The sequence below is a fragment of the Triticum urartu genome, chromosome 1A (genome assembly GCF_056163025.1).
Source record: "Triticum urartu cultivar PI428250 chromosome 1A, HENAU_Tu73, whole genome shotgun sequence".
NCBI classification, from domain to species: domain Eukaryota; kingdom Viridiplantae; phylum Streptophyta; class Magnoliopsida; order Poales; family Poaceae; genus Triticum; species Triticum urartu.
In genome coordinates, this window is record NC_141873.1 from 37,927,732 (window position 1) to 37,944,964 (window position 17,233).

Below are 17,233 nucleotides of genomic sequence, written 5' to 3' on the forward strand. Positions count from 1 at the left end.
AATTTTTTTGCGCGGCGTGCAAAAGAAAGCTCACGGCCGCGACATATATTTACCACGTTTTATTATTTTGCACGTTTGCGGTAAGTTTTAGCTCGTTGGTCATTATTCACGCGTGTAGCGGCGGGGAAAGCAAAGTACGATCGTCTTTGTAGTGGAGCTGGGAGGGGCAAGCATAAGGGACGAAGACGGGGGTAACATGTCGGATGCGATCATACCAGCACTAAAGCACCGGATCCCATCAGAACTCCGAAGTTAAGCGTGCTTGGGCGAGAGTAGTACTAGGATGGGTGACCTCCTGGGAAGTCCTCGTGTTGCATTCCCTTTTTAAAATTTTTTTGCGCGGCGTGCAAAAGAAAGCTCACGGCCGCGACATATATTTACCACGTTTTATTATTTTGCACGTTTGCGGTAAGTTTTAGCTCGTTGGTCATTATTCACGCGTGTAGCGGCGGGGAAAGCAAAGTACGATCGTCTTTGTAGTGGAGCTGGGAGGGGCAAGCATAAGGGACGAAGACGGGGGTAACATGTCGGATGCGATCATACCAGCACTAAAGCACCGGATCCCATCAGAACTCCGAAGTTAAGCGTGCTTGGGCGAGAGTAGTACTAGGATGGGTGACCTCCTGGGAAGTCCTCGTGTTGCATTCCCTTTTTAAAATTTTTTTGCGCGGCGTGCAAAAGAAAGCTCACGGCCGCGACATATATTTACCACGTTTTATTATTTTGCACGTTTGCGGTAAGTTTTAGCTCGTTGGTCATTATTCACGCGTGTAGCGGCGGGGAAAGCAAAGTACGATCGTCTTTGTAGTGGAGCTGGGAGGGGCAAGCATAAGGGACGAAGACGGGGGTAACATGTCGGATGCGATCATACCAGCACTAAAGCACCGGATCCCATCAGAACTCCGAAGTTAAGCGTGCTTGGGCGAGAGTAGTACTAGGATGGGTGACCTCCTGGGAAGTCCTCGTGTTGCATTCCCTTTTTAAAATTTTTTTGCGCGGCGTGCAAAAGAAAGCTCACGGCCGCGACATATATTTACCACGTTTTATTATTTTGCACGTTTGCGGTAAGTTTTAGCTCGTTGGTCATTATTCACGCGTGTAGCGGCGGGGAAAGCAAAGTACGATCGTCTTTGTAGTGGAGCTGGGAGGGGCAAGCATAAGGGACGAAGACGGGGGTAACATGTCGGATGCGATCATACCAGCACTAAAGCACCGGATCCCATCAGAACTCCGAAGTTAAGCGTGCTTGGGCGAGAGTAGTACTAGGATGGGTGACCTCCTGGGAAGTCCTCGTGTTGCATTCCCTTTTTAAAATTTTTTTGCGCGGCGTGCAAAAGAAAGCTCACGGCCGCGACATATATTTACCACGTTTTATTATTTTGCACGTTTGCGGTAAGTTTTAGCTCGTTGGTCATTATTCACGCGTGTAGCGGCGGGGAAAGCAAAGTACGATCGTCTTTGTAGTGGAGCTGGGAGGGGCAAGCATAAGGGACGAAGACGGGGGTAACATGTCGGATGCGATCATACCAGCACTAAAGCACCGGATCCCATCAGAACTCCGAAGTTAAGCGTGCTTGGGCGAGAGTAGTACTAGGATGGGTGACCTCCTGGGAAGTCCTCGTGTTGCATTCCCTTTTTAAAATTTTTTTGCGCGGCGTGCAAAAGAAAGCTCACGGCCGCGACATATATTTACCACGTTTTATTATTTTGCACGTTTGCGGTAAGTTTTAGCTCGTTGGTCATTATTCACGCGTGTAGCGGCGGGGAAAGCAAAGTACGATCGTCTTTGTAGTGGAGCTGGGAGGGGCAAGCATAAGGGACGAAGACGGGGGTAACATGTCGGATGCGATCATACCAGCACTAAAGCACCGGATCCCATCAGAACTCCGAAGTTAAGCGTGCTTGGGCGAGAGTAGTACTAGGATGGGTGACCTCCTGGGAAGTCCTCGTGTTGCATTCCCTTTTTAAAATTTTTTTGCGCGGCGTGCAAAAGAAAGCTCACGGCCGCGACATATATTTACCACGTTTTATTATTTTGCACGTTTGCGGTAAGTTTTAGCTCGTTGGTCATTATTCACGCGTGTAGCGGCGGGGAAAGCAAAGTACGATCGTCTTTGTAGTGGAGCTGGGAGGGGCAAGCATAAGGGACGAAGACGGGGGTAACATGTCGGATGCGATCATACCAGCACTAAAGCACCGGATCCCATCAGAACTCCGAAGTTAAGCGTGCTTGGGCGAGAGTAGTACTAGGATGGGTGACCTCCTGGGAAGTCCTCGTGTTGCATTCCCTTTTTAAAATTTTTTTGCGCGGCGTGCAAAAGAAAGCTCACGGCCGCGACATATATTTACCACGTTTTATTATTTTGCACGTTTGCGGTAAGTTTTAGCTCGTTGGTCATTATTCACGCGTGTAGCGGCGGGGAAAGCAAAGTACGATCGTCTTTGTAGTGGAGCTGGGAGGGGCAAGCATAAGGGACGAAGACGGGGGTAACATGTCGGATGCGATCATACCAGCACTAAAGCACCGGATCCCATCAGAACTCCGAAGTTAAGCGTGCTTGGGCGAGAGTAGTACTAGGATGGGTGACCTCCTGGGAAGTCCTCGTGTTGCATTCCCTTTTTAAAATTTTTTTGCGCGGCGTGCAAAAGAAAGCTCACGGCCGCGACATATATTTACCACGTTTTATTATTTTGCACGTTTGCGGTAAGTTTTAGCTCGTTGGTCATTATTCACGCGTGTAGCGGCGGGGAAAGCAAAGTACGATCGTCTTTGTAGTGGAGCTGGGAGGGGCAAGCATAAGGGACGAAGACGGGGGTAACATGTCGGATGCGATCATACCAGCACTAAAGCACCGGATCCCATCAGAACTCCGAAGTTAAGCGTGCTTGGGCGAGAGTAGTACTAGGATGGGTGACCTCCTGGGAAGTCCTCGTGTTGCATTCCCTTTTTAAAATTTTTTTGCGCGGCGTGCAAAAGAAAGCTCACGGCCGCGACATATATTTACCACGTTTTATTATTTTGCACGTTTGCGGTAAGTTTTAGCTCGTTGGTCATTATTCACGCGTGTAGCGGCGGGGAAAGCAAAGTACGATCGTCTTTGTAGTGGAGCTGGGAGGGGCAAGCATAAGGGACGAAGACGGGGGTAACATGTCGGATGCGATCATACCAGCACTAAAGCACCGGATCCCATCAGAACTCCGAAGTTAAGCGTGCTTGGGCGAGAGTAGTACTAGGATGGGTGACCTCCTGGGAAGTCCTCGTGTTGCATTCCCTTTTTAAAATTTTTTTGCGCGGCGTGCAAAAGAAAGCTCACGGCCGCGACATATATTTACCACGTTTTATTATTTTGCACGTTTGCGGTAAGTTTTAGCTCGTTGGTCATTATTCACGCGTGTAGCGGCGGGGAAAGCAAAGTACGATCGTCTTTGTAGTGGAGCTGGGAGGGGCAAGCATAAGGGACGAAGACGGGGGTAACATGTCGGATGCGATCATACCAGCACTAAAGCACCGGATCCCATCAGAACTCCGAAGTTAAGCGTGCTTGGGCGAGAGTAGTACTAGGATGGGTGACCTCCTGGGAAGTCCTCGTGTTGCATTCCCTTTTTAAAATTTTTTTGCGCGGCGTGCAAAAGAAAGCTCACGGCCGCGACATATATTTACCACGTTTTATTATTTTGCACGTTTGCGGTAAGTTTTAGCTCGTTGGTCATTATTCACGCGTGTAGCGGCGGGGAAAGCAAAGTACGATCGTCTTTGTAGTGGAGCTGGGAGGGGCAAGCATAAGGGACGAAGACGGGGGTAACATGTCGGATGCGATCATACCAGCACTAAAGCACCGGATCCCATCAGAACTCCGAAGTTAAGCGTGCTTGGGCGAGAGTAGTACTAGGATGGGTGACCTCCTGGGAAGTCCTCGTGTTGCATTCCCTTTTTAAAATTTTTTTGCGCGGCGTGCAAAAGAAAGCTCACGGCCGCGACATATATTTACCACGTTTTATTATTTTGCACGTTTGCGGTAAGTTTTAGCTCGTTGGTCATTATTCACGCGTGTAGCGGCGGGGAAAGCAAAGTACGATCGTCTTTGTAGTGGAGCTGGGAGGGGCAAGCATAAGGGACGAAGACGGGGGTAACATGTCGGATGCGATCATACCAGCACTAAAGCACCGGATCCCATCAGAACTCCGAAGTTAAGCGTGCTTGGGCGAGAGTAGTACTAGGATGGGTGACCTCCTGGGAAGTCCTCGTGTTGCATTCCCTTTTTAAAATTTTTTTGCGCGGCGTGCAAAAGAAAGCTCACGGCCGCGACATATATTTACCACGTTTTATTATTTTGCACGTTTGCGGTAAGTTTTAGCTCGTTGGTCATTATTCACGCGTGTAGCGGCGGGGAAAGCAAAGTACGATCGTCTTTGTAGTGGAGCTGGGAGGGGCAAGCATAAGGGACGAAGACGGGGGTAACATGTCGGATGCGATCATACCAGCACTAAAGCACCGGATCCCATCAGAACTCCGAAGTTAAGCGTGCTTGGGCGAGAGTAGTACTAGGATGGGTGACCTCCTGGGAAGTCCTCGTGTTGCATTCCCTTTTTAAAATTTTTTTGCGCGGCGTGCAAAAGAAAGCTCACGGCCGCGACATATATTTACCACGTTTTATTATTTTGCACGTTTGCGGTAAGTTTTAGCTCGTTGGTCATTATTCACGCGTGTAGCGGCGGGGAAAGCAAAGTACGATCGTCTTTGTAGTGGAGCTGGGAGGGGCAAGCATAAGGGACGAAGACGGGGGTAACATGTCGGATGCGATCATACCAGCACTAAAGCACCGGATCCCATCAGAACTCCGAAGTTAAGCGTGCTTGGGCGAGAGTAGTACTAGGATGGGTGACCTCCTGGGAAGTCCTCGTGTTGCATTCCCTTTTTAAAATTTTTTTGCGCGGCGTGCAAAAGAAAGCTCACGGCCGCGACATATATTTACCACGTTTTATTATTTTGCACGTTTGCGGTAAGTTTTAGCTCGTTGGTCATTATTCACGCGTGTAGCGGCGGGGAAAGCAAAGTACGATCGTCTTTGTAGTGGAGCTGGGAGGGGCAAGCATAAGGGACGAAGACGGGGGTAACATGTCGGATGCGATCATACCAGCACTAAAGCACCGGATCCCATCAGAACTCCGAAGTTAAGCGTGCTTGGGCGAGAGTAGTACTAGGATGGGTGACCTCCTGGGAAGTCCTCGTGTTGCATTCCCTTTTTAAAATTTTTTTGCGCGGCGTGCAAAAGAAAGCTCACGGCCGCGACATATATTTACCACGTTTTATTATTTTGCACGTTTGCGGTAAGTTTTAGCTCGTTGGTCATTATTCACGCGTGTAGCGGCGGGGAAAGCAAAGTACGATCGTCTTTGTAGTGGAGCTGGGAGGGGCAAGCATAAGGGACGAAGACGGGGGTAACATGTCGGATGCGATCATACCAGCACTAAAGCACCGGATCCCATCAGAACTCCGAAGTTAAGCGTGCTTGGGCGAGAGTAGTACTAGGATGGGTGACCTCCTGGGAAGTCCTCGTGTTGCATTCCCTTTTTAAAATTTTTTTGCGCGGCGTGCAAAAGAAAGCTCACGGCCGCGACATATATTTACCACGTTTTATTATTTTGCACGTTTGCGGTAAGTTTTAGCTCGTTGGTCATTATTCACGCGTGTAGCGGCGGGGAAAGCAAAGTACGATCGTCTTTGTAGTGGAGCTGGGAGGGGCAAGCATAAGGGACGAAGACGGGGGTAACATGTCGGATGCGATCATACCAGCACTAAAGCACCGGATCCCATCAGAACTCCGAAGTTAAGCGTGCTTGGGCGAGAGTAGTACTAGGATGGGTGACCTCCTGGGAAGTCCTCGTGTTGCATTCCCTTTTTAAAATTTTTTTGCGCGGCGTGCAAAAGAAAGCTCACGGCCGCGACATATATTTACCACGTTTTATTATTTTGCACGTTTGCGGTAAGTTTTAGCTCGTTGGTCATTATTCACGCGTGTAGCGGCGGGGAAAGCAAAGTACGATCGTCTTTGTAGTGGAGCTGGGAGGGGCAAGCATAAGGGACGAAGACGGGGGTAACATGTCGGATGCGATCATACCAGCACTAAAGCACCGGATCCCATCAGAACTCCGAAGTTAAGCGTGCTTGGGCGAGAGTAGTACTAGGATGGGTGACCTCCTGGGAAGTCCTCGTGTTGCATTCCCTTTTTAAAATTTTTTTGCGCGGCGTGCAAAAGAAAGCTCACGGCCGCGACATATATTTACCACGTTTTATTATTTTGCACGTTTGCGGTAAGTTTTAGCTCGTTGGTCATTATTCACGCGTGTAGCGGCGGGGAAAGCAAAGTACGATCGTCTTTGTAGTGGAGCTGGGAGGGGCAAGCATAAGGGACGAAGACGGGGGTAACATGTCGGATGCGATCATACCAGCACTAAAGCACCGGATCCCATCAGAACTCCGAAGTTAAGCGTGCTTGGGCGAGAGTAGTACTAGGATGGGTGACCTCCTGGGAAGTCCTCGTGTTGCATTCCCTTTTTAAAATTTTTTTGCGCGGCGTGCAAAAGAAAGCTCACGGCCGCGACATATATTTACCACGTTTTATTATTTTGCACGTTTGCGGTAAGTTTTAGCTCGTTGGTCATTATTCACGCGTGTAGCGGCGGGGAAAGCAAAGTACGATCGTCTTTGTAGTGGAGCTGGGAGGGGCAAGCATAAGGGACGAAGACGGGGGTAACATGTCGGATGCGATCATACCAGCACTAAAGCACCGGATCCCATCAGAACTCCGAAGTTAAGCGTGCTTGGGCGAGAGTAGTACTAGGATGGGTGACCTCCTGGGAAGTCCTCGTGTTGCATTCCCTTTTTAAAATTTTTTTGCGCGGCGTGCAAAAGAAAGCTCACGGCCGCGACATATATTTACCACGTTTTATTATTTTGCACGTTTGCGGTAAGTTTTAGCTCGTTGGTCATTATTCACGCGTGTAGCGGCGGGGAAAGCAAAGTACGATCGTCTTTGTAGTGGAGCTGGGAGGGGCAAGCATAAGGGACGAAGACGGGGGTAACATGTCGGATGCGATCATACCAGCACTAAAGCACCGGATCCCATCAGAACTCCGAAGTTAAGCGTGCTTGGGCGAGAGTAGTACTAGGATGGGTGACCTCCTGGGAAGTCCTCGTGTTGCATTCCCTTTTTAAAATTTTTTTGCGCGGCGTGCAAAAGAAAGCTCACGGCCGCGACATATATTTACCACGTTTTATTATTTTGCACGTTTGCGGTAAGTTTTAGCTCGTTGGTCATTATTCACGCGTGTAGCGGCGGGGAAAGCAAAGTACGATCGTCTTTGTAGTGGAGCTGGGAGGGGCAAGCATAAGGGACGAAGACGGGGGTAACATGTCGGATGCGATCATACCAGCACTAAAGCACCGGATCCCATCAGAACTCCGAAGTTAAGCGTGCTTGGGCGAGAGTAGTACTAGGATGGGTGACCTCCTGGGAAGTCCTCGTGTTGCATTCCCTTTTTAAAATTTTTTTGCGCGGCGTGCAAAAGAAAGCTCACGGCCGCGACATATATTTACCACGTTTTATTATTTTGCACGTTTGCGGTAAGTTTTAGCTCGTTGGTCATTATTCACGCGTGTAGCGGCGGGGAAAGCAAAGTACGATCGTCTTTGTAGTGGAGCTGGGAGGGGCAAGCATAAGGGACGAAGACGGGGGTAACATGTCGGATGCGATCATACCAGCACTAAAGCACCGGATCCCATCAGAACTCCGAAGTTAAGCGTGCTTGGGCGAGAGTAGTACTAGGATGGGTGACCTCCTGGGAAGTCCTCGTGTTGCATTCCCTTTTTAAAATTTTTTTGCGCGGCGTGCAAAAGAAAGCTCACGGCCGCGACATATATTTACCACGTTTTATTATTTTGCACGTTTGCGGTAAGTTTTAGCTCGTTGGTCATTATTCACGCGTGTAGCGGCGGGGAAAGCAAAGTACGATCGTCTTTGTAGTGGAGCTGGGAGGGGCAAGCATAAGGGACGAAGACGGGGGTAACATGTCGGATGCGATCATACCAGCACTAAAGCACCGGATCCCATCAGAACTCCGAAGTTAAGCGTGCTTGGGCGAGAGTAGTACTAGGATGGGTGACCTCCTGGGAAGTCCTCGTGTTGCATTCCCTTTTTAAAATTTTTTTGCGCGGCGTGCAAAAGAAAGCTCACGGCCGCGACATATATTTACCACGTTTTATTATTTTGCACGTTTGCGGTAAGTTTTAGCTCGTTGGTCATTATTCACGCGTGTAGCGGCGGGGAAAGCAAAGTACGATCGTCTTTGTAGTGGAGCTGGGAGGGGCAAGCATAAGGGACGAAGACGGGGGTAACATGTCGGATGCGATCATACCAGCACTAAAGCACCGGATCCCATCAGAACTCCGAAGTTAAGCGTGCTTGGGCGAGAGTAGTACTAGGATGGGTGACCTCCTGGGAAGTCCTCGTGTTGCATTCCCTTTTTAAAATTTTTTTGCGCGGCGTGCAAAAGAAAGCTCACGGCCGCGACATATATTTACCACGTTTTATTATTTTGCACGTTTGCGGTAAGTTTTAGCTCGTTGGTCATTATTCACGCGTGTAGCGGCGGGGAAAGCAAAGTACGATCGTCTTTGTAGTGGAGCTGGGAGGGGCAAGCATAAGGGACGAAGACGGGGGTAACATGTCGGATGCGATCATACCAGCACTAAAGCACCGGATCCCATCAGAACTCCGAAGTTAAGCGTGCTTGGGCGAGAGTAGTACTAGGATGGGTGACCTCCTGGGAAGTCCTCGTGTTGCATTCCCTTTTTAAAATTTTTTTGCGCGGCGTGCAAAAGAAAGCTCACGGCCGCGACATATATTTACCACGTTTTATTATTTTGCACGTTTGCGGTAAGTTTTAGCTCGTTGGTCATTATTCACGCGTGTAGCGGCGGGGAAAGCAAAGTACGATCGTCTTTGTAGTGGAGCTGGGAGGGGCAAGCATAAGGGACGAAGACGGGGGTAACATGTCGGATGCGATCATACCAGCACTAAAGCACCGGATCCCATCAGAACTCCGAAGTTAAGCGTGCTTGGGCGAGAGTAGTACTAGGATGGGTGACCTCCTGGGAAGTCCTCGTGTTGCATTCCCTTTTTAAAATTTTTTTGCGCGGCGTGCAAAAGAAAGCTCACGGCCGCGACATATATTTACCACGTTTTATTATTTTGCACGTTTGCGGTAAGTTTTAGCTCGTTGGTCATTATTCACGCGTGTAGCGGCGGGGAAAGCAAAGTACGATCGTCTTTGTAGTGGAGCTGGGAGGGGCAAGCATAAGGGACGAAGACGGGGGTAACATGTCGGATGCGATCATACCAGCACTAAAGCACCGGATCCCATCAGAACTCCGAAGTTAAGCGTGCTTGGGCGAGAGTAGTACTAGGATGGGTGACCTCCTGGGAAGTCCTCGTGTTGCATTCCCTTTTTAAAATTTTTTTGCGCGGCGTGCAAAAGAAAGCTCACGGCCGCGACATATATTTACCACGTTTTATTATTTTGCACGTTTGCGGTAAGTTTTAGCTCGTTGGTCATTATTCACGCGTGTAGCGGCGGGGAAAGCAAAGTACGATCGTCTTTGTAGTGGAGCTGGGAGGGGCAAGCATAAGGGACGAAGACGGGGGTAACATGTCGGATGCGATCATACCAGCACTAAAGCACCGGATCCCATCAGAACTCCGAAGTTAAGCGTGCTTGGGCGAGAGTAGTACTAGGATGGGTGACCTCCTGGGAAGTCCTCGTGTTGCATTCCCTTTTTAAAATTTTTTTGCGCGGCGTGCAAAAGAAAGCTCACGGCCGCGACATATATTTACCACGTTTTATTATTTTGCACGTTTGCGGTAAGTTTTAGCTCGTTGGTCATTATTCACGCGTGTAGCGGCGGGGAAAGCAAAGTACGATCGTCTTTGTAGTGGAGCTGGGAGGGGCAAGCATAAGGGACGAAGACGGGGGTAACATGTCGGATGCGATCATACCAGCACTAAAGCACCGGATCCCATCAGAACTCCGAAGTTAAGCGTGCTTGGGCGAGAGTAGTACTAGGATGGGTGACCTCCTGGGAAGTCCTCGTGTTGCATTCCCTTTTTAAAATTTTTTTGCGCGGCGTGCAAAAGAAAGCTCACGGCCGCGACATATATTTACCACGTTTTATTATTTTGCACGTTTGCGGTAAGTTTTAGCTCGTTGGTCATTATTCACGCGTGTAGCGGCGGGGAAAGCAAAGTACGATCGTCTTTGTAGTGGAGCTGGGAGGGGCAAGCATAAGGGACGAAGACGGGGGTAACATGTCGGATGCGATCATACCAGCACTAAAGCACCGGATCCCATCAGAACTCCGAAGTTAAGCGTGCTTGGGCGAGAGTAGTACTAGGATGGGTGACCTCCTGGGAAGTCCTCGTGTTGCATTCCCTTTTTAAAATTTTTTTGCGCGGCGTGCAAAAGAAAGCTCACGGCCGCGACATATATTTACCACGTTTTATTATTTTGCACGTTTGCGGTAAGTTTTAGCTCGTTGGTCATTATTCACGCGTGTAGCGGCGGGGAAAGCAAAGTACGATCGTCTTTGTAGTGGAGCTGGGAGGGGCAAGCATAAGGGACGAAGACGGGGGTAACATGTCGGATGCGATCATACCAGCACTAAAGCACCGGATCCCATCAGAACTCCGAAGTTAAGCGTGCTTGGGCGAGAGTAGTACTAGGATGGGTGACCTCCTGGGAAGTCCTCGTGTTGCATTCCCTTTTTAAAATTTTTTTGCGCGGCGTGCAAAAGAAAGCTCACGGCCGCGACATATATTTACCACGTTTTATTATTTTGCACGTTTGCGGTAAGTTTTAGCTCGTTGGTCATTATTCACGCGTGTAGCGGCGGGGAAAGCAAAGTACGATCGTCTTTGTAGTGGAGCTGGGAGGGGCAAGCATAAGGGACGAAGACGGGGGTAACATGTCGGATGCGATCATACCAGCACTAAAGCACCGGATCCCATCAGAACTCCGAAGTTAAGCGTGCTTGGGCGAGAGTAGTACTAGGATGGGTGACCTCCTGGGAAGTCCTCGTGTTGCATTCCCTTTTTAAAATTTTTTTGCGCGGCGTGCAAAAGAAAGCTCACGGCCGCGACATATATTTACCACGTTTTATTATTTTGCACGTTTGCGGTAAGTTTTAGCTCGTTGGTCATTATTCACGCGTGTAGCGGCGGGGAAAGCAAAGTACGATCGTCTTTGTAGTGGAGCTGGGAGGGGCAAGCATAAGGGACGAAGACGGGGGTAACATGTCGGATGCGATCATACCAGCACTAAAGCACCGGATCCCATCAGAACTCCGAAGTTAAGCGTGCTTGGGCGAGAGTAGTACTAGGATGGGTGACCTCCTGGGAAGTCCTCGTGTTGCATTCCCTTTTTAAAATTTTTTTGCGCGGCGTGCAAAAGAAAGCTCACGGCCGCGACATATATTTACCACGTTTTATTATTTTGCACGTTTGCGGTAAGTTTTAGCTCGTTGGTCATTATTCACGCGTGTAGCGGCGGGGAAAGCAAAGTACGATCGTCTTTGTAGTGGAGCTGGGAGGGGCAAGCATAAGGGACGAAGACGGGGGTAACATGTCGGATGCGATCATACCAGCACTAAAGCACCGGATCCCATCAGAACTCCGAAGTTAAGCGTGCTTGGGCGAGAGTAGTACTAGGATGGGTGACCTCCTGGGAAGTCCTCGTGTTGCATTCCCTTTTTAAAATTTTTTTGCGCGGCGTGCAAAAGAAAGCTCACGGCCGCGACATATATTTACCACGTTTTATTATTTTGCACGTTTGCGGTAAGTTTTAGCTCGTTGGTCATTATTCACGCGTGTAGCGGCGGGGAAAGCAAAGTACGATCGTCTTTGTAGTGGAGCTGGGAGGGGCAAGCATAAGGGACGAAGACGGGGGTAACATGTCGGATGCGATCATACCAGCACTAAAGCACCGGATCCCATCAGAACTCCGAAGTTAAGCGTGCTTGGGCGAGAGTAGTACTAGGATGGGTGACCTCCTGGGAAGTCCTCGTGTTGCATTCCCTTTTTAAAATTTTTTTGCGCGGCGTGCAAAAGAAAGCTCACGGCCGCGACATATATTTACCACGTTTTATTATTTTGCACGTTTGCGGTAAGTTTTAGCTCGTTGGTCATTATTCACGCGTGTAGCGGCGGGGAAAGCAAAGTACGATCGTCTTTGTAGTGGAGCTGGGAGGGGCAAGCATAAGGGACGAAGACGGGGGTAACATGTCGGATGCGATCATACCAGCACTAAAGCACCGGATCCCATCAGAACTCCGAAGTTAAGCGTGCTTGGGCGAGAGTAGTACTAGGATGGGTGACCTCCTGGGAAGTCCTCGTGTTGCATTCCCTTTTTAAAATTTTTTTGCGCGGCGTGCAAAAGAAAGCTCACGGCCGCGACATATATTTACCACGTTTTATTATTTTGCACGTTTGCGGTAAGTTTTAGCTCGTTGGTCATTATTCACGCGTGTAGCGGCGGGGAAAGCAAAGTACGATCGTCTTTGTAGTGGAGCTGGGAGGGGCAAGCATAAGGGACGAAGACGGGGGTAACATGTCGGATGCGATCATACCAGCACTAAAGCACCGGATCCCATCAGAACTCCGAAGTTAAGCGTGCTTGGGCGAGAGTAGTACTAGGATGGGTGACCTCCTGGGAAGTCCTCGTGTTGCATTCCCTTTTTAAAATTTTTTTGCGCGGCGTGCAAAAGAAAGCTCACGGCCGCGACATATATTTACCACGTTTTATTATTTTGCACGTTTGCGGTAAGTTTTAGCTCGTTGGTCATTATTCACGCGTGTAGCGGCGGGGAAAGCAAAGTACGATCGTCTTTGTAGTGGAGCTGGGAGGGGCAAGCATAAGGGACGAAGACGGGGGTAACATGTCGGATGCGATCATACCAGCACTAAAGCACCGGATCCCATCAGAACTCCGAAGTTAAGCGTGCTTGGGCGAGAGTAGTACTAGGATGGGTGACCTCCTGGGAAGTCCTCGTGTTGCATTCCCTTTTTAAAATTTTTTTGCGCGGCGTGCAAAAGAAAGCTCACGGCCGCGACATATATTTACCACGTTTTATTATTTTGCACGTTTGCGGTAAGTTTTAGCTCGTTGGTCATTATTCACGCGTGTAGCGGCGGGGAAAGCAAAGTACGATCGTCTTTGTAGTGGAGCTGGGAGGGGCAAGCATAAGGGACGAAGACGGGGGTAACATGTCGGATGCGATCATACCAGCACTAAAGCACCGGATCCCATCAGAACTCCGAAGTTAAGCGTGCTTGGGCGAGAGTAGTACTAGGATGGGTGACCTCCTGGGAAGTCCTCGTGTTGCATTCCCTTTTTAAAATTTTTTTGCGCGGCGTGCAAAAGAAAGCTCACGGCCGCGACATATATTTACCACGTTTTATTATTTTGCACGTTTGCGGTAAGTTTTAGCTCGTTGGTCATTATTCACGCGTGTAGCGGCGGGGAAAGCAAAGTACGATCGTCTTTGTAGTGGAGCTGGGAGGGGCAAGCATAAGGGACGAAGACGGGGGTAACATGTCGGATGCGATCATACCAGCACTAAAGCACCGGATCCCATCAGAACTCCGAAGTTAAGCGTGCTTGGGCGAGAGTAGTACTAGGATGGGTGACCTCCTGGGAAGTCCTCGTGTTGCATTCCCTTTTTAAAATTTTTTTGCGCGGCGTGCAAAAGAAAGCTCACGGCCGCGACATATATTTACCACGTTTTATTATTTTGCACGTTTGCGGTAAGTTTTAGCTCGTTGGTCATTATTCACGCGTGTAGCGGCGGGGAAAGCAAAGTACGATCGTCTTTGTAGTGGAGCTGGGAGGGGCAAGCATAAGGGACGAAGACGGGGGTAACATGTCGGATGCGATCATACCAGCACTAAAGCACCGGATCCCATCAGAACTCCGAAGTTAAGCGTGCTTGGGCGAGAGTAGTACTAGGATGGGTGACCTCCTGGGAAGTCCTCGTGTTGCATTCCCTTTTTAAAATTTTTTTGCGCGGCGTGCAAAAGAAAGCTCACGGCCGCGACATATATTTACCACGTTTTATTATTTTGCACGTTTGCGGTAAGTTTTAGCTCGTTGGTCATTATTCACGCGTGTAGCGGCGGGGAAAGCAAAGTACGATCGTCTTTGTAGTGGAGCTGGGAGGGGCAAGCATAAGGGACGAAGACGGGGGTAACATGTCGGATGCGATCATACCAGCACTAAAGCACCGGATCCCATCAGAACTCCGAAGTTAAGCGTGCTTGGGCGAGAGTAGTACTAGGATGGGTGACCTCCTGGGAAGTCCTCGTGTTGCATTCCCTTTTTAAAATTTTTTTGCGCGGCGTGCAAAAGAAAGCTCACGGCCGCGACATATATTTACCACGTTTTATTATTTTGCACGTTTGCGGTAAGTTTTAGCTCGTTGGTCATTATTCACGCGTGTAGCGGCGGGGAAAGCAAAGTACGATCGTCTTTGTAGTGGAGCTGGGAGGGGCAAGCATAAGGGACGAAGACGGGGGTAACATGTCGGATGCGATCATACCAGCACTAAAGCACCGGATCCCATCAGAACTCCGAAGTTAAGCGTGCTTGGGCGAGAGTAGTACTAGGATGGGTGACCTCCTGGAAGTCCTCGTGTTGCATTCCCTTTTTAAAATTTTTTTGCGCGGCGTGCAAAAGAAAGCTCACGGCCGCGACATATATTTACCACGTTTTATTATTTTGCACGTTTGCGGTAAGTTTTAGCTCGTTGGTCATTATTCACGCGTGTAGCGGCGGGGAAAGCAAAGTACGATCGTCTTTGTAGTGGAGCTGGGAGGGCAAGCATAAGGGACGAAGACGGGGGTAACATGTCGGATGCGATCATACCAGCACTAAAGCACCGGATCCCATCAGAACTCCGAAGTTAAGCGTGCTTGGGCGAGAGTAGTACTAGGATGGGTGACCTCCTGGGAAGTCCTCGTGTTGCATTCCTTTTTAAAATTTTTTTGCGCGGCGTGCAAAAGAAAGCTCACGGCCGCGACATATATTTACCACGTTTTATTATTTTGCACGTTTGCGGTAAGTTTTAGCTCGTTGGTCATTATTCACGCGTGTAGCGGCGGGGAAAGCAAAGTACGATCGTCTTTGTAGTGGAGCTGGGAGGGGCAAGCATAAGGGACGAAGACGGGGGTAACATGTCGGATGCGATCATACCAGCACTAAAGCACCGGATCCCATCAGAACTCCGAAGTTAAGCGTGCTTGGGCGAGAGTAGTACTAGGATGGGTGACCTCCTGGGAAGTCCTCGTGTTGCATTCCCTTTTTAAAATTTTTTTGCGCGGCGTGCAAAAGAAAGCTCACGGCCGCGACATATATTTACCACGTTTTATTATTTTGCACGTTTGCGGTAAGTTTTAGCTCGTTGGTCATTATTCACGCGTGTAGCGGCGGGGAAAGCAAAGTACGATCGTCTTTGTAGTGGAGCTGGGAGGGGCAAGCATAAGGGACGAAGACGGGGGTAACATGTCGGATGCGATCATACCAGCACTAAAGCACCGGATCCCATCAGAACTCCGAAGTTAAGCGTGCTTGGGCGAGAGTAGTACTAGGATGGGTGACCTCCTGGGAAGTCCTCGTGTTGCATTCCCTTTTTAAAATTTTTTTGCGCGGCGTGCAAAAGAAAGCTCACGGCCGCGACATATATTTACCACGTTTTATTATTTTGCACGTTTGCGGTAAGTTTTAGCTCGTTGGTCATTATTCACGCGTGTAGCGGCGGGGAAAGCAAAGTACGATCGTCTTTGTAGTGGAGCTGGGAAGGGGCAAGCATAAGGGACGAAGACGGGGGTAACATGTCGGATGCGATCATACCAGCACTAAAGCACCGGATCCCATCAGAACTCCGAAGTTAAGCGTGCTTGGCGAGAGTAGTACTAGGATGGGTGACCTCCTGGGAAGTCCTCGTGTTGCATTCCCTTTTTAAAATTTTTTTGCGCGGCGTGCAAAAGAAAGCTCACGGCCGCGACATATATTTACCACGTTTTATTATTTTGCACGTTTGCGGTAAGTTTTAGCTCGTTGGTCATTATTCACGCGTGTAGCGGCGGGGAAAGCAAAGTACGATCGTCTTTGTAGTGGAGCTGGGAGGGGCAAGCATAAGGGACGAAGACGGGGGTAACATGTCGGATGCGATCATACCAGCACTAAAGCACCGGATCCCATCAGAACTCCGAAGTTAAGCGTGCTTGGGCGAGAGTAGTACTAGGATGGGTGACCTCCTGGGAAGTCCTCGTGTTGCATTCCCTTTTTAAAATTTTTTTGCGCGGCGTGCAAAAGAAAGCTCACGGCCGCGACATATATTTACCACGTTTTATTATTTTGCACGTTTGCGGTAAGTTTTAGCTCGTTGGTCATTATTCACGCGTGTAGCGGCGGGGAAAGCAAAGTACGATCGTCTTTGTAGTGGAGCTGGGAGGGGCAAGCATAAGGGACGAAGACGGGGGTAACATGTCGGATGCGATCATACCAGCACTAAAGCACCGGATCCCATCAGAACTCCGAAGTTAAGCGTGCTTGGGCGAGAGTAGTACTAGGATGGGTGACCTCCTGGGAAGTCCTCGTGTTGCATTCCCTTTTTAAAATTTTTTTGCGCGGCGTGCAAAAGAAAGCTCACGGCCGCGACATATATTTACCACGTTTTATTATTTTGCACGTTTGCGGTAAGTTTTAGCTCGTTGGTCATTATTCACGCGTGTAGCGGCGGGGAAAGCAAAGTACGATCGTCTTTGTAGTGGAGCTGGGAGGGGCAAGCATAAGGGACGAAGACGGGGGTAACATGTCGGATGCGATCATACCAGCACTAAAGCACCGGATCCCATCAGAACTCCGAAGTTAAGCGTGCTTGGGCGAGAGTAGTACTAGGATGGGTGACCTCCTGGGAAGTCCTCGTGTTGCATTCCCTTTTTAAAATTTTTTGCGCGGCGTGCAAAAGAAAGCTCACGGCCGCGACATATATTTACCACGTTTTATTATTTTGCACGTTTGCGGTAAGTTTTAGCTCGTTGGTCATTATTCACGCGTGTAGCGGCGGGGAAAGCAAAGTACGATCGTCTTTGTAGTGGAGCTGGGAGGGGCAAGCATAAGGGAC

The 17,233-nt window shown here is 49.4% G+C and overlaps 52 non-coding genes across 52 annotated transcripts; all 52 read left to right on the forward strand.

The window, feature by feature from the left end:
• Nucleotides 1-201: 201 nt before the first annotated feature.
• Nucleotides 202-320, forward strand: LOC147988972 (5S ribosomal RNA). Its single transcript, XR_015614537.1, has one exon. It is a non-coding gene; the product is annotated as a 5S ribosomal RNA (ribosomal RNA).
• A 209-nt stretch (nt 321-529) lies between these two features.
• Nucleotides 530-648, forward strand: LOC147988973 (5S ribosomal RNA). Its single transcript, XR_015614538.1, has one exon. It is a non-coding gene; the product is annotated as a 5S ribosomal RNA (ribosomal RNA).
• A 209-nt stretch (nt 649-857) lies between these two features.
• On the forward strand, nt 858-976 carry LOC147988974 (5S ribosomal RNA). The gene has a single exon (XR_015614539.1). It is a non-coding gene; the product is annotated as a 5S ribosomal RNA (ribosomal RNA).
• Nucleotides 977-1,185: 209 nt separating this feature from the next.
• Nucleotides 1,186-1,304, forward strand: LOC147988975 (5S ribosomal RNA). Its single transcript, XR_015614540.1, has one exon. It is a non-coding gene; the product is annotated as a 5S ribosomal RNA (ribosomal RNA).
• A 209-nt stretch (nt 1,305-1,513) lies between these two features.
• Nucleotides 1,514-1,632, forward strand: LOC147988976 (5S ribosomal RNA). Its single transcript, XR_015614541.1, has one exon. It is a non-coding gene; the product is annotated as a 5S ribosomal RNA (ribosomal RNA).
• Nucleotides 1,633-1,841: 209 nt separating this feature from the next.
• On the forward strand, nt 1,842-1,960 carry LOC147988977 (5S ribosomal RNA). The gene has a single exon (XR_015614542.1). It is a non-coding gene; the product is annotated as a 5S ribosomal RNA (ribosomal RNA).
• A 209-nt stretch (nt 1,961-2,169) lies between these two features.
• On the forward strand, nt 2,170-2,288 carry LOC147988978 (5S ribosomal RNA). Its single transcript, XR_015614543.1, has one exon. It is a non-coding gene; the product is annotated as a 5S ribosomal RNA (ribosomal RNA).
• Nucleotides 2,289-2,497: 209 nt separating this feature from the next.
• Nucleotides 2,498-2,616, forward strand: LOC147988979 (5S ribosomal RNA). The gene has a single exon (XR_015614544.1). It is a non-coding gene; the product is annotated as a 5S ribosomal RNA (ribosomal RNA).
• Nucleotides 2,617-2,825: 209 nt separating this feature from the next.
• Nucleotides 2,826-2,944, forward strand: LOC147988980 (5S ribosomal RNA). The gene has a single exon (XR_015614545.1). It is a non-coding gene; the product is annotated as a 5S ribosomal RNA (ribosomal RNA).
• A 209-nt stretch (nt 2,945-3,153) lies between these two features.
• On the forward strand, nt 3,154-3,272 carry LOC147988981 (5S ribosomal RNA). Its single transcript, XR_015614546.1, has one exon. It is a non-coding gene; the product is annotated as a 5S ribosomal RNA (ribosomal RNA).
• A 209-nt stretch (nt 3,273-3,481) lies between these two features.
• LOC147988982 (5S ribosomal RNA) lies at nt 3,482-3,600 on the forward strand. Its single transcript, XR_015614547.1, has one exon. It is a non-coding gene; the product is annotated as a 5S ribosomal RNA (ribosomal RNA).
• Nucleotides 3,601-3,809: 209 nt separating this feature from the next.
• Nucleotides 3,810-3,928, forward strand: LOC147988983 (5S ribosomal RNA). Its single transcript, XR_015614548.1, has one exon. It is a non-coding gene; the product is annotated as a 5S ribosomal RNA (ribosomal RNA).
• A 209-nt stretch (nt 3,929-4,137) lies between these two features.
• On the forward strand, nt 4,138-4,256 carry LOC147988984 (5S ribosomal RNA). The gene has a single exon (XR_015614549.1). It is a non-coding gene; the product is annotated as a 5S ribosomal RNA (ribosomal RNA).
• Nucleotides 4,257-4,465: 209 nt separating this feature from the next.
• On the forward strand, nt 4,466-4,584 carry LOC147988985 (5S ribosomal RNA). The gene has a single exon (XR_015614550.1). It is a non-coding gene; the product is annotated as a 5S ribosomal RNA (ribosomal RNA).
• A 209-nt stretch (nt 4,585-4,793) lies between these two features.
• Nucleotides 4,794-4,912, forward strand: LOC147988986 (5S ribosomal RNA). The gene has a single exon (XR_015614551.1). It is a non-coding gene; the product is annotated as a 5S ribosomal RNA (ribosomal RNA).
• Nucleotides 4,913-5,121: 209 nt separating this feature from the next.
• On the forward strand, nt 5,122-5,240 carry LOC147988987 (5S ribosomal RNA). Its single transcript, XR_015614552.1, has one exon. It is a non-coding gene; the product is annotated as a 5S ribosomal RNA (ribosomal RNA).
• Nucleotides 5,241-5,449: 209 nt separating this feature from the next.
• On the forward strand, nt 5,450-5,568 carry LOC147988988 (5S ribosomal RNA). Its single transcript, XR_015614553.1, has one exon. It is a non-coding gene; the product is annotated as a 5S ribosomal RNA (ribosomal RNA).
• A 209-nt stretch (nt 5,569-5,777) lies between these two features.
• LOC147988989 (5S ribosomal RNA) lies at nt 5,778-5,896 on the forward strand. The gene has a single exon (XR_015614554.1). It is a non-coding gene; the product is annotated as a 5S ribosomal RNA (ribosomal RNA).
• Nucleotides 5,897-6,105: 209 nt separating this feature from the next.
• Nucleotides 6,106-6,224, forward strand: LOC147988990 (5S ribosomal RNA). The gene has a single exon (XR_015614555.1). It is a non-coding gene; the product is annotated as a 5S ribosomal RNA (ribosomal RNA).
• Nucleotides 6,225-6,433: 209 nt separating this feature from the next.
• LOC147988991 (5S ribosomal RNA) lies at nt 6,434-6,552 on the forward strand. The gene has a single exon (XR_015614556.1). It is a non-coding gene; the product is annotated as a 5S ribosomal RNA (ribosomal RNA).
• A 209-nt stretch (nt 6,553-6,761) lies between these two features.
• Nucleotides 6,762-6,880, forward strand: LOC147988992 (5S ribosomal RNA). The gene has a single exon (XR_015614558.1). It is a non-coding gene; the product is annotated as a 5S ribosomal RNA (ribosomal RNA).
• A 209-nt stretch (nt 6,881-7,089) lies between these two features.
• LOC147988993 (5S ribosomal RNA) lies at nt 7,090-7,208 on the forward strand. Its single transcript, XR_015614559.1, has one exon. It is a non-coding gene; the product is annotated as a 5S ribosomal RNA (ribosomal RNA).
• Nucleotides 7,209-7,417: 209 nt separating this feature from the next.
• LOC147988994 (5S ribosomal RNA) lies at nt 7,418-7,536 on the forward strand. The gene has a single exon (XR_015614560.1). It is a non-coding gene; the product is annotated as a 5S ribosomal RNA (ribosomal RNA).
• A 209-nt stretch (nt 7,537-7,745) lies between these two features.
• On the forward strand, nt 7,746-7,864 carry LOC147988995 (5S ribosomal RNA). Its single transcript, XR_015614561.1, has one exon. It is a non-coding gene; the product is annotated as a 5S ribosomal RNA (ribosomal RNA).
• Nucleotides 7,865-8,073: 209 nt separating this feature from the next.
• On the forward strand, nt 8,074-8,192 carry LOC147988996 (5S ribosomal RNA). Its single transcript, XR_015614562.1, has one exon. It is a non-coding gene; the product is annotated as a 5S ribosomal RNA (ribosomal RNA).
• Nucleotides 8,193-8,401: 209 nt separating this feature from the next.
• On the forward strand, nt 8,402-8,520 carry LOC147988997 (5S ribosomal RNA). The gene has a single exon (XR_015614563.1). It is a non-coding gene; the product is annotated as a 5S ribosomal RNA (ribosomal RNA).
• Nucleotides 8,521-8,729: 209 nt separating this feature from the next.
• LOC147988998 (5S ribosomal RNA) lies at nt 8,730-8,848 on the forward strand. Its single transcript, XR_015614564.1, has one exon. It is a non-coding gene; the product is annotated as a 5S ribosomal RNA (ribosomal RNA).
• Nucleotides 8,849-9,057: 209 nt separating this feature from the next.
• Nucleotides 9,058-9,176, forward strand: LOC147988999 (5S ribosomal RNA). The gene has a single exon (XR_015614565.1). It is a non-coding gene; the product is annotated as a 5S ribosomal RNA (ribosomal RNA).
• Nucleotides 9,177-9,385: 209 nt separating this feature from the next.
• On the forward strand, nt 9,386-9,504 carry LOC147989000 (5S ribosomal RNA). Its single transcript, XR_015614566.1, has one exon. It is a non-coding gene; the product is annotated as a 5S ribosomal RNA (ribosomal RNA).
• A 209-nt stretch (nt 9,505-9,713) lies between these two features.
• LOC147989001 (5S ribosomal RNA) lies at nt 9,714-9,832 on the forward strand. The gene has a single exon (XR_015614567.1). It is a non-coding gene; the product is annotated as a 5S ribosomal RNA (ribosomal RNA).
• A 209-nt stretch (nt 9,833-10,041) lies between these two features.
• LOC147989002 (5S ribosomal RNA) lies at nt 10,042-10,160 on the forward strand. Its single transcript, XR_015614568.1, has one exon. It is a non-coding gene; the product is annotated as a 5S ribosomal RNA (ribosomal RNA).
• Nucleotides 10,161-10,369: 209 nt separating this feature from the next.
• Nucleotides 10,370-10,488, forward strand: LOC147989003 (5S ribosomal RNA). Its single transcript, XR_015614569.1, has one exon. It is a non-coding gene; the product is annotated as a 5S ribosomal RNA (ribosomal RNA).
• Nucleotides 10,489-10,697: 209 nt separating this feature from the next.
• On the forward strand, nt 10,698-10,816 carry LOC147989004 (5S ribosomal RNA). Its single transcript, XR_015614570.1, has one exon. It is a non-coding gene; the product is annotated as a 5S ribosomal RNA (ribosomal RNA).
• A 209-nt stretch (nt 10,817-11,025) lies between these two features.
• LOC147989005 (5S ribosomal RNA) lies at nt 11,026-11,144 on the forward strand. The gene has a single exon (XR_015614571.1). It is a non-coding gene; the product is annotated as a 5S ribosomal RNA (ribosomal RNA).
• A 209-nt stretch (nt 11,145-11,353) lies between these two features.
• LOC147989006 (5S ribosomal RNA) lies at nt 11,354-11,472 on the forward strand. The gene has a single exon (XR_015614572.1). It is a non-coding gene; the product is annotated as a 5S ribosomal RNA (ribosomal RNA).
• A 209-nt stretch (nt 11,473-11,681) lies between these two features.
• Nucleotides 11,682-11,800, forward strand: LOC147989007 (5S ribosomal RNA). Its single transcript, XR_015614573.1, has one exon. It is a non-coding gene; the product is annotated as a 5S ribosomal RNA (ribosomal RNA).
• Nucleotides 11,801-12,009: 209 nt separating this feature from the next.
• On the forward strand, nt 12,010-12,128 carry LOC147989008 (5S ribosomal RNA). The gene has a single exon (XR_015614574.1). It is a non-coding gene; the product is annotated as a 5S ribosomal RNA (ribosomal RNA).
• Nucleotides 12,129-12,337: 209 nt separating this feature from the next.
• Nucleotides 12,338-12,456, forward strand: LOC147989009 (5S ribosomal RNA). Its single transcript, XR_015614575.1, has one exon. It is a non-coding gene; the product is annotated as a 5S ribosomal RNA (ribosomal RNA).
• Nucleotides 12,457-12,665: 209 nt separating this feature from the next.
• On the forward strand, nt 12,666-12,784 carry LOC147989010 (5S ribosomal RNA). Its single transcript, XR_015614576.1, has one exon. It is a non-coding gene; the product is annotated as a 5S ribosomal RNA (ribosomal RNA).
• Nucleotides 12,785-12,993: 209 nt separating this feature from the next.
• On the forward strand, nt 12,994-13,112 carry LOC147989011 (5S ribosomal RNA). Its single transcript, XR_015614577.1, has one exon. It is a non-coding gene; the product is annotated as a 5S ribosomal RNA (ribosomal RNA).
• Nucleotides 13,113-13,321: 209 nt separating this feature from the next.
• Nucleotides 13,322-13,440, forward strand: LOC147989012 (5S ribosomal RNA). Its single transcript, XR_015614578.1, has one exon. It is a non-coding gene; the product is annotated as a 5S ribosomal RNA (ribosomal RNA).
• Nucleotides 13,441-13,649: 209 nt separating this feature from the next.
• Nucleotides 13,650-13,768, forward strand: LOC147989013 (5S ribosomal RNA). Its single transcript, XR_015614579.1, has one exon. It is a non-coding gene; the product is annotated as a 5S ribosomal RNA (ribosomal RNA).
• A 209-nt stretch (nt 13,769-13,977) lies between these two features.
• On the forward strand, nt 13,978-14,096 carry LOC147989014 (5S ribosomal RNA). The gene has a single exon (XR_015614580.1). It is a non-coding gene; the product is annotated as a 5S ribosomal RNA (ribosomal RNA).
• Nucleotides 14,097-14,305: 209 nt separating this feature from the next.
• Nucleotides 14,306-14,424, forward strand: LOC147989015 (5S ribosomal RNA). The gene has a single exon (XR_015614581.1). It is a non-coding gene; the product is annotated as a 5S ribosomal RNA (ribosomal RNA).
• A 209-nt stretch (nt 14,425-14,633) lies between these two features.
• On the forward strand, nt 14,634-14,751 carry LOC147989016 (5S ribosomal RNA). Its single transcript, XR_015614266.1, has one exon. It is a non-coding gene; the product is annotated as a 5S ribosomal RNA (ribosomal RNA).
• Nucleotides 14,752-14,959: 208 nt separating this feature from the next.
• Nucleotides 14,960-15,078, forward strand: LOC147989017 (5S ribosomal RNA). Its single transcript, XR_015614582.1, has one exon. It is a non-coding gene; the product is annotated as a 5S ribosomal RNA (ribosomal RNA).
• Nucleotides 15,079-15,286: 208 nt separating this feature from the next.
• LOC147989018 (5S ribosomal RNA) lies at nt 15,287-15,405 on the forward strand. The gene has a single exon (XR_015614583.1). It is a non-coding gene; the product is annotated as a 5S ribosomal RNA (ribosomal RNA).
• A 209-nt stretch (nt 15,406-15,614) lies between these two features.
• LOC147989019 (5S ribosomal RNA) lies at nt 15,615-15,733 on the forward strand. The gene has a single exon (XR_015614584.1). It is a non-coding gene; the product is annotated as a 5S ribosomal RNA (ribosomal RNA).
• Nucleotides 15,734-15,943: 210 nt separating this feature from the next.
• LOC147989020 (5S ribosomal RNA) lies at nt 15,944-16,061 on the forward strand. The gene has a single exon (XR_015614379.1). It is a non-coding gene; the product is annotated as a 5S ribosomal RNA (ribosomal RNA).
• A 209-nt stretch (nt 16,062-16,270) lies between these two features.
• Nucleotides 16,271-16,389, forward strand: LOC147989021 (5S ribosomal RNA). Its single transcript, XR_015614585.1, has one exon. It is a non-coding gene; the product is annotated as a 5S ribosomal RNA (ribosomal RNA).
• A 209-nt stretch (nt 16,390-16,598) lies between these two features.
• Nucleotides 16,599-16,717, forward strand: LOC147989022 (5S ribosomal RNA). The gene has a single exon (XR_015614586.1). It is a non-coding gene; the product is annotated as a 5S ribosomal RNA (ribosomal RNA).
• A 209-nt stretch (nt 16,718-16,926) lies between these two features.
• On the forward strand, nt 16,927-17,045 carry LOC147989023 (5S ribosomal RNA). The gene has a single exon (XR_015614587.1). It is a non-coding gene; the product is annotated as a 5S ribosomal RNA (ribosomal RNA).
• The last annotated feature ends 188 nt before the right edge of the window (nt 17,046-17,233 follow it).